The following is a 17,037-nucleotide window of genomic DNA, read 5'->3' as shown; positions in this document are numbered from 1 at the left end:
CTATCCCCACCAGGCTCTTTCCCTCCAATCCCTTCTCTCCTCTTTCCCCAGCCACTCCCCCTCAGTCTCCCCTCAGTCCCTAGTGAGGCATTGGGGATGGGTGGGCTGGGGTGGGGCGGATTGGCTTAGGTAGGACATTGGGTATGATCATCTGTCCAAGATGGTAGAGAAGCAAGGAGGAAGTCAGTGGAAGCTGTCTTGCATAAGGAGCGATACGGATAGAAATATCTGGGAAGACTGTGTAGTCTTATTCTGCTGTCATCTATGCTACTACGTAAAATCATTTCTGTCCTTAAATCCAGCATCTAAAGCACAAGTGCAGCAAAGAAGTGGGATTTGACAAGGGAGATCAATATAGGCATACAAAGGAAGTATTCCTCCACATTATTCTTTCTCTCCCCATCCCTCCCCACGTCTCTCTCCCCCAACTCCTTCTACTAAATTATAGCCAGGTAAGTACTTATCCTGGCTATAATTTAGACAGATAAGCAGCTGAATATGCCACACTAGCCATTTAAATGGATAACTTGCGAGTGTGTGACTTTTGAATATGGACTCATTATTAGAGATGTGCTTCGTTTTTTTATCTCGGTCGAGCTACGGGTTGGCCAACCCGTGGAAAACTTTGTTTTCCATCAGGTCGTTTTTTATTTCCTCAACAATTTTCACCGAAAAAAAACAACAAACCCGCCCAACCCTTAAAATTTACTTATTTACAACCCCCTACCCTCCTGACCTCCCCCCAAAAAAAAAAAACTTGCCTAAAATCGTGGTGGTCCAGCTGGGGTCCCGGAGTGAACTCCCACTCTCGAGCTGTCGGCACCCAGTAAACAAAATGGTGCCGGTTGCCCTTTGCCCTTACCATGTGACAGGAGCTACCGTGCCATTGGTTGGCCCTTGTCACATGGTAGGAGCAATGGATGGCCGCCACCATCTTAATATGCCATTATATAGGAAATACTAAGTCCTCATCTACAATCAATATAATCACTGTTGCACATTATGTTGTTTATTTTTCAATGTTAATACCACTCTATTTATGTTTAGGTCTTAATGTACAAATTTCAATGTACATTTTTCACTGTTATGACTATTTATATTTTTCACTGTACGACTGTATTTACTTTTCTCTCACTCCACTGTTTATTGTAAACCGGCATGATTGTGATACCCTCACGAATGCCGGTATAGAAAAATTAAAATAAATAAATAAAATACTGTAAAATGTTGTTTTTAACTGTAAACCGGAGTGAAGGCCTGCGCCAAACTTGGTATATAAAACCTACAAATAAATAAAAAAATAAATAAATAAATAAATAGATAAATTTTACGGGTTGGGTGGGTTTTTGTTTTTTTTTTTAAATAAAGGTGCTCCTCCCCCCCACGATAACCCAAACAACAAATTTTCCCTGAAGTTCAGGGAAAATCCATCTCGGGATTCGGGTCCTCTGACCCATGCTGAATTGGACTATTTCTTTGAAATAGTCCAATTCGGCAAAAACAATTGCACATCTTTACTCATTATGATCAGCCAATCGTGTATATTCTGAACTAGCAATAAAAAGTAGTCAAATCAGAAGGCTCCTACTCCCAACATATGAAGCCTTAAGAAAGTGAACCACCCCCAAAACAATTAAGAAATACAGCAGTTGAAAGCAAATCAATGATAAACATGTCTTGATTCAGAACCCCGCAAAATATGATGCAAATGTGAACAAAACAACCTTTTGTACAAAACCGCCAACATTAGTCATGTTTCAGCTCACGAGTACCTGCTTTGGGTTGAACACTTTCAAAATGTGGAGTTTTGTAACCACAAAATCCGTATGCTTTGCAAACAAATACAATCTTACTACCACTGTTCATGCAAACTTTTGTCAGACAACTGGGTGTTTCAAATATTTGACTGATATTCTTGGCTTGTCATGGCGTCCTTTATGGTCTGTAAATTGATGAATTGAGCCCTTAATATTAAAGCAACTTAACGGCCACATGCATTTATCAAAACTAAAAGTCATAGCCTGATTATAATTTAATATGATTGATTAGCATCATAGTGTTTCTATAAATTAGTGTCATAGTTGCAGGAAAAGAAGCTGGTACAAGCCTGTGGAATTAGTTGCATTGAATTAAGACATGAAAAGCAGCTTGTAGGTACAAATGTTCCACACTTGATTTTCTCACATGGAAAACCTGTTGCTGAAACATTGTAATTTCATAGTAGGATGAGCAGAGGGTTGCATGAAAAGTGGCACACTGTGCTTCAGCCAATATTATGAATATCCATTCATGTGCTCAAATTTATAGACAGTGAGCTAGATAGACTAAAACGTTTTTTGCCATTTTGAGGCAAAATGTCAAAAGATTCTAGTTGCCTAACCTCATGAGTTTACCCGCTAAAAGTTTATTTTGCTGAGTAGGTAAGTAGATCCTCCTTTTTCACCAGGTGAACATATTTAGTTGCTCAAAATAGAGGCATTCTCGGCGTGGTTTGGTTGGAATGGGAGACAAACTTAGCTAGCTATGTTTGTGTATGCAGAGAGAAAAATCTATCCAGCTGTGCTATAACCGACAAGTTTTAGGCGAATCTTCAGCCACAACCTAGTCAGCTATGATGCCGATGAGCAACTTGTTGAAAATTGATCCTTTTGTATCTGAGGGAAAAATGGTTAGCATATCTGCTTCAGTGTTTCTATAAAGAATTCATTATCATCTTACTAATACAGAAAGATGTGCCATTACCTGGCACCATCTGAACTGCACCTTGAATACTGTGTACAATTCTGGTTGCCGCATCTCAGAAAAGATATAGTTGCGATGGAGAAGGTACAGAGAAGGGTGACCAAAATGATTAAGGGAATGGAACAGCTCTCCTATGAGGAAAGACTAAAGATGTTAGGACTGTTCAGCTTGGAGAAGTGATGACTGAGGTGGGATATGATAGAGATGTTTAAAATCATGAGAGGTCTAGAACGGGTAGATGTGAAGTTATTTACTCTTTCAGATAATAGAAAGACTAGGGGGCATTCCATGAAGTTAGCATGTGGCACATTTAAAACTAATCAGAGAAAGTTCTTTTTCACTCAACGCACAACTAAACTGGAATTTGTTGCCAGAGGATGTGGTTCGTGCAGTTAGTGTAGCTGGGTTTAAAAAAGGATTGGATAAGTTCTTGGAGGTGAAGTCCATTACCTGCTATTAATTAAGTTGACTTAGAAAATAGCCACTGCTATTAATTGCATCAGTAGCATGGGATAGACTTAGTTTTTGGGTACTTGCCAGGTTCTTATGGCCTGGTTTGGCCTCTGTTGGAAACAGGATGCTGAGCTTGATGGACCCTTGGTCTGACCCAGTATGGCATTTCTTATGTTCTTATGCTATTTAAGCCTTCGCCATAGATACATTACAGTAAGGAAAGTTCCAACATTGGGAGTTTTCACTGGTGCAGAATTTTTCTTTTTATTTATATTCCTGGTCCAAACCTAAAATGCGTGGGTCTCTGTCTAAAATGTATTTAGATATATCTAGAAAGCACTAGGGGGAGTCATCAAGCAGAGGAGTCAGGGAGACACAGCAAGTGGCTGTGGATCGCTGGGACTCCTGGAAGGGGAAGGGTGATATGTCTTTCCTTTCCAATGGGGAAATATATTTCTCTCCTTGGAGAGACTCAGGGAATGCCTAGGAGGGTGAATATTCCCAGGTCTTGGGGAGAGAAACTAGTCTTTGCTGCAGTGTTCACCAACAAGGTGTTTGAATTCTTCTTTACTAAGTGGGAGAAGAGACTTGCAAGTTCCATTTGGGAACCTAAAGGGAGCTGAGCTACATTTAAAATCCCAACAAGGGACAGAGAAGCCAGGACCTGAGAGACTGGGAGGCTTCCTTTCCAGAGATATCCAGGCCAAGGAGCACATGGCTGGATCACCCTCCTAGGAGACAGAGTTAAAAAACCTAAACTTTGCAGAGAGTATTTTAGCAGAGGAGGGAGAAGGTTCATTTCCCTGCTGTATGTTCCCTTTTAATGTTCCGCTTGGATTTACTTATACAATATCAGTAAAAGGATTAATCCCTGTTTTATTCTGGTGTGATGATTTTATCTGGTCTGTGGTGCCACAAGTGAGAGGTTGTTTGGGAAGGGCACAGAACTGTGGTATTGGGGTGAGCAAGGCCCTGTCTCATCCCCCACTCAGGCAACGAACCCAAAGATAAATCATATCAGTAAATATAATTTCTCATGTGCTTCTCCCCACCCTAAGCATAGGGACCAAGGGGGAATCATACCTGATTTTTATTACAGTAAGTTTTTATTTTGTTTTGGAACACAACACTTAATCTATGGACTATAAGAGTGCTGCCTTCCATGGAAGAGATCCATTGTCTGTCAAAACAGCCCAATGAGCTATTGAAGATACCTCTTTCTGCTGCGTGTATCCCTTGTCACTTGCACCTTGAATAAAAGCCAAAGACATTATAAATAGAGGGACTGCTGTTTCTGTTCAGGACTGGAGATCGGTGCTTTCTGGGGAGGATGTATTAAGTTTAAATTCCTATGCCCCCATCTGAGAAAAGAGGCTATGGTGATGCAGAGAATAGAGAAAATTACAAAAAATAATCATAATTATTATAAGATGACTACAAGCTTTGGCTCATTTCCAGCCTGAGCAAAATTAAACCAGGACTACCCTGAAAAATTTAAATATTCATTTTGCAATTAATGCTCTGTCACTTTTACAACGAATACTTAGATTTCCTTTTATCTGTAGATCAGGTTAAGTAGTTATCGATTTAGGATTTTTATAACTTTCAAAAAAGGAGGCATCTCCATATCTCTATAGGTATTTTAAATTAATTGAATTAATCATGGCTTAAAGTCTCCAGCGATCTTCGTTAACTTCCCTGGGTTTAATTAAAACATCTGTGCGCTTTTAATTTATCGATTCATCCAGCTCATATGTCATATTTTTAACACACCTCAGCATGCTCTGCATCATTTTTAACCCGATTCCCACTTAACTAAAGCAATTAAATTCATCCCGGATTAATTAAAGCATCCTCACTTTAGTGCTGAAGTCAGCATATGCAGTTTTCCCCAAATAATTTCTGAACTTCAGGGATTTGAACACACCTGATGAGATTTTTGTCCTTCTAAAACTTTTTCTGACTTCTTCTTATGTCCTTACTAAGGTTCAGTTTTGACAGTCCTAGAATAGGGAACTTTGTGTCTGATGACGTGAGCGGCACAGGACCATAGACACAGACATCGTGTCTGTCATGGTTCATGCTATGCTTGGAGTTTCTGAGTATATTCTTTCTGCAGTAGATCTGGATGTCTGCTTTCTTTCCCTTTAGAGGTGAAATGATGAATGTTTGAATATAGTTTAGACTACTTTAGAAGAGAATCAGAATAATCCACTTTTCTATTCAACAGCACAGGCAATGTGAGCAACTTTCTGTAAATAGTTCTCAATCGGAGACATGAGAGAAAGTAGATGAAGAATGTATCAGCCTACTGTGGTGAATTTCATGATTTCCAGTTTGAAATCCTTAGCTGGATTATGCTAACTGCCGTCATAAGGACTGAGACTGCGCCTTTAAGCCTAGCTAGAAACAGCTAAAAGCAGAAGTACCAAAAGTGAAGTAGCTACAGCATACTGGGAATTATATATTTATATAATCTTTAGTAGCCAAGCGTACCCACCTATGGAGGTATTTATAGCTATTTATTCCAAAAAGCTAACTGTAACTTCGTAGGAAAAATGTAAGCTTATGCATAGATATTAGTTACAAGAAACTGATATATTAGAATTTAATGTGTATTAATGATATGTCATTAATATTCATGTAGAATATGTTAAACAGACCGTTGATTTGCCCACTGCTTGTTATCAGTGTCAAGATCATTTATAAACTGTGGTTTCTTGCTTTGCCGTTTAGTGCTCTCAATTTTTGGGTTCCAGCTGATGGCCTGTATTGTCTGTATGCGCATGATCAGATAATAAAATAAGGAAGTAAGCTAATTGCCTTCTGTTTCCTTAGTGATTACAAATTTTTCTTTAAAGCTTTTAAATTGGTATAGACTGAAGTGTAGAAAGCTAGGACAAAGGGCCTCCCAGGTGAATCCCACTTACAGGATTTTACACGCCACCTTCCTGTGGCATGTTTTTCAGCAGACTTGCATTTCTCTCTTTACTTAGCATTTAGGTTTAAAGCTATACCTTCCAGGTCACTTGTCTAGGCTGGCCTGTAAAACTAAACCATTTTCTAAGGGAAACAAATACCCCTACTTGCTCCATTGAGGAGTGACTGTCTGTGCACTTCTTCCTAATGAACAAATGATTAAGCATATGAAGACTCTGATGGACTACATTTAATCGCTCCATCTTCAGCCCCCCCCCCCCCCCCTGATGCAGATCTACGAAGCATGGCCAGTGTCAGGACATTTCGATCTGTAGATGGACACGCATGAAACATCTTTAACATAAGTTACATTTTATTTGCAATAGCACAATGACTGAAAAAAGTTAAATTGTGTTGTTATAGCCCATGATTAAATATAATGTAAGGAAGGCAATTTGAGTGCCGGTATTGCTTATTATGATTGGCTAAAAATTAATATTTAAAAAATTAATAAATAAATTTGGCCTCTAACTGAGGGTGTTCTGCCAGGAAGATTGATATTAGTTGCCCTCATCTTTGAGATACAGTTGTTTGTTGGATTCTTCTATATGTTTTCTCGGCAATAAAGTCTCCATTTACTCCAGTACTTCTTTGTGATATTTTCTTTATATAAAGGACACATATCTCCTTTTGGAAATCCGGGGTTCCTTCTCAGTGGTAGATATATAGAGAGATGTGAATCGTTGTCCTCGATCGTCTTAACGATTCGATTTCGGCTGGGAGGGGGAGGGAATCGTATTGTTGCCGTTGGGTGTGTAAACTATCGTGAAAAATCGTTAAAATCGTGAGCCGGCACACTAAACCCCCCTAAAACCCACCCCGACCCTTTAAATTAAATCCCCACCCTCCCGAACCCCCCCCCAAATGCTTTAAATTACCTGGGGATCCTGGCGGTGGTCCAGAACGGCGGCGGTCCGGAACGGCCCCTCAATAGAATCGTGTTGTCTTCAGCCGGCGCCATTTTTCAAAATGGCCGCCGCAAAATGGCGGCAGCCATAGACAAAAACGATTCGACGGAGGAGGTCGTTTCCGGACCCCCCGTGGACTTTTGGCAAGTCTTGTGGGGGTCAGGAGGCCCCCCAAGCTGGCCAAAAGTTTCCTGGGAGTCCAGCGGGGTTCCGGGAGCGATTTCTCGCCGCGAATCGTTTTCGTACGGAAAATGGCGCCGGCAGGAGATCGAGTACAGGAGGTCGTTTCAGCGGCGGTCCGGAACCCCCGCTGAACCGACCTCCTGCAGTCAATCTCCTGCCGGCGCCATTTTCCTGTACGAAAACGATTCGCGGCGAGAAATCGCTCCCGGAACCCCGCTGGACTCCCAGGAAACTTTTGGCCGCTTGGGGGGGCCTCCTGACCCCCACAGACTGCCAAAAGTCCAGCGGGGGTCCGGAACGACCTCCTCCGTCGAATCGTTTTTTGTCTATGGCCGCCGCCATTTTGCGTGCGGCCATTTTGAAAATGGCACCGGCTGAAGACAACACGATTCTATTGAGGGGGGCCGTTCCGGACCGCCGCCGTTCTGGACCCACCGCCGGATCCCCAGGTAATTTAAAGCATTGGGGGGGGGGTGTTCGGGAGGGTGGGGGATTAATTTAAAGGGATCGGGGGTGGGTTTTAGGGGGTTTTAGTGTGCCGGTTTTCCTGCCCTCCCCCTTCCCCCGATTTACGATTTTTTTAACGATAAATCGGGGGAATTGGTATTGTATCGTGGCCCTAACGATTTTTTGACGTTTTAAAATATATCGGACGATATTTTAAATCGTCAAAAAACGATTCACATCCCTAATATATAGGGTCATCACAGGGGGATAAGGCCATAGTGGTTCATCCATATTTTCAACCCCTTCTCATAGCTCTCACTAACAAAGACTTGATATCTTGCTGGTAATGATTCAATTGCTAGCATGCACAAAACTCTATCAGATAAATTGATTAGTCAATTGAGCTTCAAAAATAAATCTGTTTATATAGATTTATCTAAGAGCCATTCCTCTAGAGGTTTCAGAACATACGCCATATTATATAATTTAAAAGTGGGAAAAATCACATTCTCTCTTTAGCAGCGTAGGCTTATCTGTATAATTCTTGCTCTTTTGCCTTTCCACAGAAATTTAGCAAATATGTTATTAATAAGCAAGATGATGAGCATCATTTGTAAAATATATAAGATTTTGATCAAGGCTATCCTGCCTAATAAAGAGCCAGGGAAGTTCATCTATCTCTGCCCTTTTTCTTGAAACTCTCTAATAATGCAAGGAACATTATTCATGAACCTCAGCTTCAGATTTTTATGAATTCATAAGCCTAAATAGGTAATCATAATGGACACCTACTTTAAAGAAAAGTCTACCTATTCCCTTGATGTTTTCTAGATGCAGTCACTGTGTTTCATGATTGCAACTTAAATAGTAGTTAAAAAAACCTCATTGAGTCGGACCATGCAATGCCCAACACATACTGTATATGAGCTGAATCCTAACTCCCCTTTAGTCCTTAGAGAAATTAAGTGACACTAAAATTGTCACTGCAGTTCTTAGAAAAACGAGATTCCTTTCAGGTTGTGATATTTCTTATTACAATGGTGCTCAGTCTAGTTCTCAAGACCCACCTGATCAGTCTGGTTTTCATGATATTCACAATGAATATGCATGACATAGATTTGCATAAAATGCCACTCTATACAGATATACAGTGGCATTGGCATTGTGAGGGAATATAAAGAAAACTCCCTCAGACTATCTTAAATGACCAGACACAGCTGTCTTGCCTGGTCCTCCTTAAAACCAGACCCACAGGGAATCCTGGGTGAAAGGATGTTTAAGAACTCATGGCCTGGAAGGGTTAAGCAGATCCTTAGCGTAGGGTTAAGCAAATCCTTAGCGTAGGGTAGGCAGAAACCCTACCCTACGCTAAGACCTGCTACATTTAAGAACTGTGTCTTACCTGAAGTTAAGGTGAGCTGCACTGTTTTGATTTTGTTTTTCTCACTATAAATAAGCTACACCCAAGGAACAACCAGCATCTGCCTGTTTCCCTTGGCTGTTTTCCTAAGCCACAGTTGGCCATGCTACCACATGCATATTTATTGTTGATATTCTGAAAAGCAGACTGGCCATGTGGTTCCTGAGGACTGAGTTAAAAATCGGTGTTTTAATAAGAATAATATAAGAATCCTCTAATAATGATGTTATATATTAGCTGTTAAGACTACATAGGATCCTTCTGCAGATGTGATGGGGTTTTCTCGTTCTCTCAGCTCATCCTTCTTGAATTAGTAGGTAATTTTTCTGCCACTTTTAATCTCTGTGGAGTTATCAAAAAGCAAATATTATATCCAGAATAATTGTCAGTTCCATATTTTCAATTCATTTGAGATTCAGGATTCATCACAAAGCATATAATTTTTTCTGATTTGCTATGTATGAACTATTGTCTGTAGACTGCTTACAAGGAAAAAAATGAATGATGCAGAGCCTTAAACTTTGTTGACTTGAAAATTGAATAATGGTATTACAGTGATTTAGTTTATTGCATATAGCATTTTCTATCCATCCTAAACAGTTCTTATGAGCATAACAATTATAATACTTCAGGAATGTAATTGTGAATATCATGTGGATCACTTCTTGAAAGGCAGAGGAGAAAAGACACCCATTTATTTCTTTGTCATAATCATTCCAATAATAACTGGGTAAATCAAGGCACATGGAGGAGAAGTCACTTGAACAAAAAGAAGACATCTATCTATTTTTTTCCTCCAATAAGATCTTTTACAGATCTAGTTTTAAGGCTGTGCTTTTTGGGGAATAAATTTAGGCTCGAAATGACAGCAGACAGAATCAACAGCATATTCTCATTGCTTGACTGAAAGTTATATAGTATAAAATATTTACAAACCATAGTACTTTAGGTTGGCCTATCCAAGAGGTCTGTGATTAAACTGGTTACAGCTTTCAAGTAAAGAAGAGACATAGCCACAAAGAAATTGTTACTTATAAGAAACAATAATCAAACTGCCCGCATTTCTGCAAACCTTGCAGAGGACCCTTTTAATCCATGGGGTTCCCAGAGTAATCAAAGCAAAACTACACGAGTGCCTTGCCCTATGAAAGAATATCCCCAGAATGTGCCTGCTTTCCTGGGGCACTCAAGGCAAAAATACACTGATAGTTTTGATTGTTCAAAATTACCCATGTAAGTGCCTCCCCTGACCCATTGGCATCAGAAAGGGGTGGGCCACAGGGGCCATGGGCCCACCAACATTTGGCAGGGTAGTCCAAAAAGTATTAGGCCACTACAACTCCTCCTTGCCTGCAAGCACCTCCGGCTATCTGAGAGGAGCTTTTCCTCCTTCTGTGGAGCTTGCGCTTAAAAGCTGAAGGAAGTGACCTTGGAAAAGAGTGCCCGGGTGTTTAAACCCTCTTTCCCGCTGGACCTGCCCTTCCCCTCTCACCACAGCCAGGCCTGCTTTCCTTTTCCATCACTGCAGACCTGCCTCCATTGCCCCCCTCAGTGCCAGACCTGCTCTGCCTCTGCTGCTGTTGCCACAGCAGTGCTCGGAGGGGGGGGGGGGGAGGTAGAGGGGGGGGAGTCTCACCACCGGAATGTAAGTGGATGATGGGGAGGACTGGGGTGCAGTGATGGAGGCTAAAGGGAAGCAAAAAGGAGCGAGAGAGCATGAGCTGGGGGGGGGGGGCACAGAGGCAGGTAGGAGGGGGAGGAAATGTGAAGAAGCTAAAGGGAGAGGAGGAGGAGGTGGGGGCAGGGGGAGAGAGGCAGAGACTGGGGGCAAGAAGAACGAGGTGAGTCTGAGGGAAAAGATACGGCCTCGTCATTTTTCTGGAAGGGGGATATTATGTTGTTTGCCTTGTGGAGGGGGCAGGTCTCTCTCCTTAGCCACTGCCTCTTTGTTCCTGCCTTCAGTCCCTTCCTGTTCCCAAACCTCTCCTTTCCCCTCTTTAGCACCCCATCTCCCTCACCCATTCCCCTGTTCTCCCTTCAGCTCCTCCCCTTCCCTCTCCCCACCATCTCTTGCTCTCACTCCTGCCCTACCCCACCCCTATTGCTTTTCATGTGGGAGCTGGGTAGGGGTGGGGGCAGGAAGGAGAGTTCTAGAGGAGGGGGGGGTTGGGATGGGGACAGGGGAAAGGATGAGATGGGAACAGGGAAAGAGGAGGGAGGTGGGACAATTAAATTTGACCTAATTTACGCAAAGAATGTATCTAAGAAAGAAGGACATTAAATGTAAAGGGCAGAGTTGGGGGCAATTTGCATGTTCCCCCAACAAAAAGGTATTCCACTGCCCCTTTCCTTGCCCCAGAAACGCCTCCAAGCACCTGTGGGTAAAGTACTCAGCTTGCTGACATATGCAGGTCCTTTCACCTACATGGAGAGTGGGCAATAACAAAATCTCCATTTACACTGGTAAACCACTGTTTCCCCCCAGAAATGGCTTTGATTATTGCCTTCATACTGAGAATCGGATCAAGGCCTAAAAGCAAATTGCAATTCATTTGAACATAATGGCAGTTTCTGTCTCATGGGTGACATGATCGGTTTCTCCCGTGCTCCTACTCTCCTCTTTCTTCAAGGACCACATTTGCCAGTCCTGCAATATTTTGAGATGTGCGATAAAGTCGGACTTCACTTTTAATTATCCACTCCTATATGTTGTATTGAATGCATCAACATGTGAAGACTATAAGTAGTACTTAATGACAGGTGTAGATCTGATGGACCAGGGAACTAAAGGGATATTAGATGCTTTAATTCTGACAGTAGGAGAACTAGAAAACACAGATTCTGTTTCCTCTTATTTATGTATTAATATTGAAATACTTTTACAGGATATAATGTATACTTATGGTTTATTAGTACATTAAAAAATATTCTCTGCAGTGAAATTAGTGAATAAATTAATTAATGCTTGTATTTTGATACTGAATATAAGAAGTTGCCATACTGGGTCAGACCAAGAGTCCAACAAGCCCAGAATCGTGTTTCCAGCAGTCACCAATCAGGTTACAAGTACCTGGCAAGTACCCAAACATTAAATAAATCCCATGCTACTAATGCTGGTAATAAGCAGTGGCTATTCCCTAAGTCAACTTGATTAATAGCAGCTTATGGACTTCTCCAGCAAATTATCCAAACCATTTTTAAGCTCAGCTACACTTAACTGCCTTAACCACATCCTCTGGCAATGAATTCCAGAGCTTAATTGTGCGCTGAGTGAAAAAGACTGGACAAGGCATCATGAAGCTGCCGAGACTGTGATGGATATTTAAACATGCATCCTCAAAGCCACACACCTAAGGGGTGTGCCCCTGTGAAAAACTTTGCAATTTGACAACATGGGGAAGAAATCCAAAGGAAATATGCCATTGTCTTCTGCAGTCTCTACCTAGTAAGGGGACCCAGGGATAACCATCTGACCTGCTCTGCTGGCCTTGTTGAGGTAGAAGATCATGAGATAGCAGATGAGGTCTCCTTCAGTTCCATGCACATACCCCTCCACCCCCTCTCCCATCTATGGAAATGGCAGTATGGATATCCTAACCTACTGCTGTCTTGATGTCATTTTCTAATGATGTTGATTCATTTGGAATAATTGAGGCTGGGCATTCCTTGTCCATTATTTCTCCAGTTTCTCCAGTGACTGGGTCATAGTGCTAGTGGCGTTGATCAAATGTTTCCTAGGGGGATTGCTGCTGGGAAGGTGATACCCATCCCAGCTGTTGTGGACACCACCCTGGATTTAGGTGTATCGGGGTCAAGACAAGGAGTCTCTGAGCCGGATGTAGTCCCCCTCAAAATATATGGAGGGTGGCAACTCAGTCAGAGGCTTCAATGATTCAGGCTATGGTTCAGAATATATTCCTTTACCACTGAAACTGCTTTTAAATTGCTACTGTGAAGCAGATTGCATCTTCGCTCAATCTAGTGACCAATGTCCAGTCCTCTATGGTGGTTAACATGAAAGACTGTTTGATTTTGCATAAGATTGAACTTCTCAAGAATACTATTAGATCTAAAAATCTTCACTTACTATCCTAAATCTAGGATGATTCACCTATTAAGTTTAAAAAATATACAAATGAGATCTTACAGATCTCTCCGGAGAAAGTCTTCACTCTATCCAGATGTTTTATGTCTCTCAGATATAGAGAAGAAGGAGCTATTGATATCGACAATCTTTGACAGCCTCAAATTTAACTGTTTTTCTTCAAGGTACTCAGGATAATATTGCTGCAAGAGCTGCTTCACTTAGTGTGTTTTCTTTGGATTCTGACAAAGAATTAGTTCTTAGGCAGTATTTTAAATATAAAATACATTTTTCTGTGGACAAAGATTACAAATTGTTTCAGATGTGTCTATGGAGACTCAGATGCGTCAGAGGTCCTTTTTTACCACTCAATGTATACTTTCCTTAGGAGCTTCCTTATTTCTAAAATCCCCTTACAAATATATTGTAACCTATCAAGGCACCTATCTTGGATCAGGCATGACTGGAAACATTTATTGCTGATAAATCTTCTGTACTTTAGATAATGTGCTAGTTAGTGGATTGAGGGATCTAAGTATTTGAATAATTTTGGACAGTAATTTTGTTTTCTTTGGCTCCTGCGTTAACAAAGACTTGTAATGTGTTTGTAACCTTTTATTTCTTCTTCTTATTATTATTGCATTGATTTTCCTGTGTTGCAACACGTTGTTTTCTGATTTTTACTCATGTGTTTGTTTAAATGCCAATAAAGAAAGAAAGAGAAAACAAAAGTTTCAAGTCTAGAATGGGTAGATGGGAATCGGTTATTTACTCTTTCAGATAATAGAAAGACTAGGGGGCATTCCATGAAGTTAGCATGGGCACATTTAAAACTAATCAGAGAAAGTTCTTTTTCACTCAACGCACAGTTAAACTCTGGAATTTGTTGCCAGAGGATGTGGTTAGTGCAGTTAGTATAGCTGTGTTTAAAAAGGATTGGATAAGTTTTTGGAGGAGAAGTCCATTACCTGCTATTAATTAAGTTGACTTAGAAAATAGCCACTGCTATTACTAGCAACGGTAACATGAAATAGACTTAGTTTTTGGGTACTTGCCAGGTTCTTATGGCCTGGATTGGCCACTGTTGGAAACAGGATGCTGGGCTTGATGGACCCTTGGTTTGACCCAGTATGGCATGTTCTTATGCTCTTAACAGGGTCAATGTAGGCAGGGAGTTGGCAGTCAGACAACATCCAGGAAGGCCACAAGAACAAGATGTCAGATGTTGGGAAACAGCCTCAATAATTTAGGTAGCTATGTAAGTGATTGCACAACATCTCCCTACTAATCCCTCACTTACAAACAACCCCGCCTACAAGACTCTTCACGCGCAGCCCTGTGCTAGGAACCTGGGGGTTCAAATTGACAAGCAACTGAACCTCAAAAAATATATCAATGCCATTCTTAAAGAGGGTTTCTACAAACTCAATGTCTTAAAAAACCTGAAACCACTACTTCATGCCAGTGACTTCCGAACAGTTATCCAGGCTACACGTGCGTCCAAGATGGATTACTGTAATTCCCTCTTTCTTGGCTTACCCTACTCCTCCATAAAACCCTTCCAAATGCTGCAGAATGCTGTAGCCAGAATCCTCTCCAATGCTCGCAAATATGACCATATCTCCCCGATCCTTAAGGACTTGCATTGGCTCCCCATCCCTTCCCGTATCCTCTATAAATCCCTGACCATTATCCATAAAGCCATATATTCACATAATTCCAACTGGCTTGTCGACCCCCTCTGCCTCACATGCCCAAATTGACCCACAAGGACCACAAACAAAGGATCCCTCCATGTGCCCTCCTTAAAGAAAGCGCACCTCACATCTACGAGGGATTGGGCGCTCTCCATTGCTGGACCCATGCACTGGAACTCACTCCCGACCCACCTCAGACTAGAACCATGTATTATAAAATTCAGAGCACAATTTAAGACTTGGCTTTTCAAACAAGCCTTTCCCCCAAACCCTTGACGACCTTTGAATTTGTGATGTTACATTGTGCTGCATTTGACTCTGATTCTGTCCTCAAGACTCTCTAGTTCTCCTGTTGATTTGTTCCTATGCCTTTCTGACTTTCCTATTAGTTCATTGTACCCCCCTACCCTCTCCCCTGTTTTTTGTAATTTCCTTTCTTATACTTCGATGTAAACCGATGTGATGTTTCGACTAATGTCGGTATAGAAGACACTTTAAATAAATAAATAAATAAATAAATAAACAAATAAATATGGTGGTGGGACATGGGGGAGGGGATAGGTGTTGGGTTAAGTATGGGAACTTGTAGACTCAGGTATCCAGGATGGTAGAAAACCAAAGAATGATGCAACAAAAACTGACTCAGATAATATCATACCAGCAGCCAGCTTCTACATCTGGCAGCCAGAATGTATCCTTAGCAGTGTAGAAGCGAGTGGGGTTTCCCTTTAAACCAGTCAAGCAAACTGACCTAACTGAAGCTGTGTTTACTTTATCTGCTAGTATCTACAATGTTAAGCCAAAGTTATTTATTACATATTCATGCAGTAATATACTGGTTTATAATGGGATTGCATGGCTTAAGCCTGACAAACTTGGCTTAGAATGTATTCATTGGACACAGTGTTCTCACCACTGACCTTTGCATCACATAATTATACAAGTGTAGGAAAGTAAGAAAAAAAACAACAGAGGCACAGGCTCTGTCGTGGGGAGTTAGTCACAAGAGAAAGCCAGTTGCTTTCTCCCCTTGAACCATGGTTTGGGAAATCACATTCATCTCTCAACATGCTTTCAGATGTGCATGAGTTTAGAAGAGGGTATAATTAGGAAGGGAAAGGGACAGATAAAGAGAGAATAAACCTTCAGCTACCCTCCTTATAACTGTAAGAAAAGTATTTGTACTACGTTATTGAAACTACTGTCTTTGCTGTATATGTATATCACCTTTAACGAGTGTAACCTAGCATTAGTAATAAAACACTGCCTGTCATGAATCTACATTTGTGCTGACTCGGGGTGTGAGTGTAGCATGAAGTGTTTTCGTGTAGCAGACCCTGTCAGGAAGGAAGCCTGCAGGAATACTGGCTTTGTTTGTGTTTCAGGGCAGCGAATCCTGCTGAGAGGGGCCCACAGGCCTTTTTGTTTCAGGGCAGTGAATATGTGTCTTATCGTACCCACAAATTGAACCTGCAAAATAGACCCAAGTTATGAGCACTGTGATCCCTTTTAGGTTTACTCATAGCTCAGCTGCAGAATTACTGTTAGTTCACCAGTTAATATGTAAATGCATTTGTACAGCACTGTGAATGTCTAGTAGCACTTTAAAAAGAAGTAGTAGTAGTAATGATTAAAATAATTCATGTAAGGAACCCTTGGTTTCCTTACCAAAGGAATGTACTAACTAGCTGGGGAGGATCAGAGAGATTTAGTAAGCAGTGGGTTGGATATTGCTGCCCCATGTGGAGACTGAGAACATGTTGCCCTAGCCTTTTTCAGCACTATGCACCATTTCAGGCTGTGGGTTAGATTTCCTGAAGGCAGAAACGTTTTGCCTTCTGTCTGTTGTTTTGTAATATAAGGAATGAGAGAAGCGAGTGGGGTTTCCCCTTAAACCAGTCAAAGCAAACTGACCTAACTGAAGCTGTGTTTACTCTTTTTGTCCACATTTTGAGATTTTCCCTGTGAGAACCTTGATATCCTTCACAGAGGATTGGGGGTGTCCCTGTGCAAGTTTAGGTCAAGGGGTAGGGAAGACTCTGGCAGTGTGCTACCACTCCTTCAGGATACAGACCTGTCGGTGACCCAATGAAGAGGAGTTTTGACCTTCAGTTGTTTTTTTTC

The 17,037-nt window shown here is 41.4% G+C and overlaps 1 protein-coding gene across 1 annotated transcript in view; it reads left to right on the top strand.

The window, feature by feature from the left end:
* Positions 1-17,037, top strand: part of TENM2 (teneurin transmembrane protein 2) — a 2,776,334-nt gene that overhangs the window by 2,479,303 nt on the left and 279,994 nt on the right. The window lies entirely within an intron of this gene.

Source organism: Rhinatrema bivittatum, chromosome 18 (genome assembly GCF_901001135.1).
Source record: "Rhinatrema bivittatum chromosome 18, aRhiBiv1.1, whole genome shotgun sequence".
Lineage (NCBI taxonomy): Eukaryota > Metazoa > Chordata > Amphibia > Gymnophiona > Rhinatrematidae > Rhinatrema > Rhinatrema bivittatum.
The sequence above is the reverse complement of the archived record's forward strand: the minus strand, read 5'-3'. Positions and strand labels throughout refer to the sequence as shown.